The 3710-nt window shown below is 54.5% G+C and overlaps 1 non-coding gene across 1 annotated transcript; it reads right to left on the bottom strand.

The window, feature by feature from the left end:
* Positions 1-1366: 1366 nt before the first annotated feature.
* TRNAG-GCC (transfer RNA glycine (anticodon GCC)) lies at positions 1367-1437 on the bottom strand. Its single transcript has one exon. It is a non-coding gene; the product is annotated as a tRNA-Gly (tRNA).
* Between the last annotated feature and the right edge of the window lie 2273 nt (positions 1438-3710).

The following is a 3710-nucleotide window of genomic DNA, read 5'->3' as shown; positions in this document are numbered from 1 at the left end:
TGCCCAGAGAGGGTGTGGAGTCTCCTTCTCCAGAGAGATTCCAGACCCGTCTGGATGTTTTCCTGTGCAACCTGCTCGAGGTGAACCTGCTTTGGCAGGGGTGTTGGACTAGATGATCTGCAGAGGTCCCTTCCACCCCCACCATTCTGTGTAACAGTTTCTCAAGGATGGGTCGTGGTGGACGTGCTGCGCTGTCCTCGCAACTCCAGCCACAGGGACGCTTCAGTGACTGCCCCTTCCCTGCTGTGCCGGATGATGCTCCTTATCCAAGCAGCTCTGCTCCAACTTCTTCTGCTCCAGGATTACAGTTTCACGCTTGGCTTATGCCAACCAAAGGCTGGTTTTGGGATCAACCAGTGGAGCTGGAAACCCCAATTTGGGAAGAGTATGAGGAGGAGGAAGGCGAGGGCCAACCCTTTCTGAGATACATGGATTTAGATCAGCTTAAACCCATCACAGAACGGCACCAGCAGCATCTCCCCTGTGTCTACAGCCTCGCTTGAGGAACTGCTGCTCTGCTCAGGCACCTCCACGTGCTCTGGCTGGTGACATGTGAGGAGCTCCCGCTGCCTGCAGACTCTGACGCTGCACGTTGCTTTCCGCTGCCTTTTGCCTCGTTAGTTAATGCTTCAGCCCTTGGTTAAAGTTCATGCTGTATAAGGATACGTGTGATAGGTGGAGCAAGGTGTGGGTTGCTGGCTGGAGAGGTCCAAAGCCTTGGTGCTGGACATGGGTCACAAACTCTTGAAGAAAGTCTGTCAAGTTATTCCTCTTCAAACGAAGCTCCATCAGTTAAATCCAGGCAGTAAAGGGATCTCCTCGGTGGTCCGTGCTGCTCGAGCTCAGTGTGTCCCACCAGCTGGAGCTTGCTGCTGGGGTGGGACTGGAGAGCGGAGCCTTTGCCCCACAGCAGCAGTTTGTGAGTGGGTCGGGCTGTGGCTGGGGGAGAAACCGGGTCCTGTGGGGGGGGGGGTGGCTGGTGCAGAACTCGGCTCCTGAGTGGGGAGAGTGAGAGGGGCTGCGTGATGTCCCCGGAGAGAAAGCGGGTGGCTGCTTTGCTCAGAGCAGGGTGAGAACAGCGCTGGTGTTAATCGTTTTGGGGGAAAAAGTTCTTCAATGTCTTCTCTAACTATTCTCCTGGATTATAAAGTGGCCGGTGGTGCCCGTCTAGGGAGGGCAGCGTGAGATTGGCTGTAGTGCCCCAAAAACCCCTGTATGGAGGTAGACAGTGGAAGCTTTTGCACCTTTATCAAAGATGAAGGTGAGGATCCTTATTTAGGCTGAGATTTTTGAGATGTGTGGGTCTGTGTTATGGACAGAAGTCAAAGAAGACAAAAACTAAAGAGGGAAAATGGGAAAATAGTGCTGCATTGGCCGGGAATCGAACCCGGGCCTCCCGCGTGGCAGGCGAGAATTCTACCACTGAACCACCAATGCTCCAGCTGTGTGCTGCTGCCTGCACAGCTGCCCAGTGGCTCTGCTGCTTGGTGAGCCCAGGACCTTGAAGCTGTTGTGTAGGCTGGAGCAGGGTTCCATGTCTCTTCATTTAGTGCAGCTGATGCATTAAATATCTCCGGGTTATGAGCAGCAAGTTTCCGCCTGTGATACCTGCTCCTCCTCAGAAACCTTCTCTGCTTGTTGTTGAGGTTTGTGCTGTATAAGAGTACATCTAACATATGGAATATGTGTATGGAGCCATGTGTGGATGGCTGGAAGGCTCCAAAATTGTAGTGCTGGGCATGAGTCTGGTGGGCAGCACTTGTCTACCGAGCCCTCAGCGCTGCTGGTGTGTGCTGAGCGGTTCCCTGCTGCCGTCCTGTGCTGTGTCAGGGGTAAATGATCCTCGTATCCTGCCTCTTTGGAGAAGGTGTTTGTTTGAAGGCCTGACGACTTCTTGTCTGCAGCCCTTGTGAGTCAGTCCTGGGTTGGGAGTTGAGAAAGGGTGTAGGAGGCTGCAGGCTGGGAGCAGCAGGAGGGTAGTGAGCAGGGTGGAGGATGTGAGTTGGATGTGAGTGGGGAGGAAGGAGAGCTCTGGTTTCACTTGTGGGTTCCTTGCGTGTTCCCCGTTTCCGTACTGCATTTGTTGTGGCTGGAAATCCCTGTTCCTGACGGCTGCAGGGAGCTGAGCTCCTGAGCATTTGTATCAGGCAGAGCCTGAAGCCCCCGGGTGCTTTCCTCTTCTCTCTCCAGGCTGGTGCGAGAGTTTGTGGCTCAGAACAACACATCTCAGATCAAACACGTGATCCAGATCCTGTCGCAGGAGTTTGCGCTCTCCCAGCATCCCCACAGCCGGAAAGGGGGACTCATTGGCCTGGCCGCTTGCTCCATCGCCCTGGGCAAGGTAGGTACAGGTGGGAGTTTTTGGCTTGTGCAGGTTGCAGTGGGAGAATGGTTCCTCCTGGGTCAGTGTGGTGGGGAGATGTGAGCTGGTGGACCCGCAGCTCCCAGCTCCGTCCCTGCATTGCAGCCTACAGCTGAGTTGTGTTTGAGTCTTCCCATCGTGCACAGCCGTGTCCCTTGGGCATGGAGGTGCTTTCTAGCCTGGGTCACATCGTGGCAGCTCCCTAGGCGTGGTTTAGTGCATCTGTCACAGGATCCCAGAATGGCCTCGACTGGAAAAGCCCTTTAAGCTCATTGAGTCCAGTCATGAACCCAACACTGACAAGTCCCCAACTAACCCATGTCCCTCAGCACTATGTCTACACCACTCTTCAATCCCTCCAGGGATGGGGACTCCACCACTGCCCTGGGCAACCCCTTCCAATGCCTCAGAACCCTTTCAGGAGAGAAATTCTTCCTCACATCCCATCTCAACTGCCCTTGGTGCAACTTGAGGCCATTTCCTCTTGTCCTGTCCCTTGGGCCTTGGTTGAACAGACCCACCCCCACCTCTCTCCACCCTCCTTGCAGGGACTTGGACAGAGCCAGAAGGTCTCCCCTCAACCTCCTTTTCTCCAGGCTCAACACCCCCAGTTCCCTCAGCCGGGAACTCAGCACACTTGTGCTCCAGACCCTTCCCCAGCTCCGTTGTCCTTCTCTGGACACGCTCCAGCACCTCCATCCTCTGTCCATCCTGTCTCCAGCAGCTGGACTAGCCTCAGCAGGTCAAGTGTGTGTTAACATCTGTGTTAACATCTGTGTTGGCAGAGCTGAGAAGAGGTACAGCCCTTCCATCTCCCACCTCCAGCTCAGCTGGCTCCGGCAGCGCGGGCAGAACTGTTGGGCTTGGCAGATGTTTTATTTACTGAACATGTGGGTCAATCAGTCCGGCTCTGGAGATGGTCTGTTGATGCTTCTTGCTTGGGAAGTTGGCTGATTTCTATCCCAGTTGAGGTCTTTCTCTATAACTTTCCTCTCATTAACAAGAACGAGCTCAGTAAGTCACCTCCAGGGCTGTTCCAGAGAATCCACATCCCTGTGGAGCGGCGCACGGACTCTGCAGGCTCATGGCTCCAGTGGACTTTTGAGCCAAAGCACGTGGCTGGTTTTTGAAAGCGCCTGCAAGGGAAGGAGTCATTTTGATCCATAGCGAGGTGTACGTCAGAGAAAGCAGAGGGCTTGGGAAGAGCAGGCTGTGCTTGTTGGAGGAGCTAAGAGGTAGATTTTAATTTAGTTATTCCCCTTCTGAGGAGAGTCACGATGGGTCTGAGCGGATTCTTCGAAGCCCGATGGCTTTTATGTTGACTGGCTTTATACTGGTGGCCGGGGAC

The sequence above is a fragment of the Antrostomus carolinensis genome, unplaced genomic scaffold, assembly GCF_000700745.2.
Source record: "Antrostomus carolinensis isolate BGI_N321 unplaced genomic scaffold, ASM70074v2 scaffold2772, whole genome shotgun sequence".
In the NCBI taxonomy this organism is placed as follows: Eukaryota; Metazoa; Chordata; class Aves; order Caprimulgiformes; family Caprimulgidae; genus Antrostomus; species Antrostomus carolinensis.
This window is presented reverse-complemented; position numbering and strand designations above follow the sequence as displayed.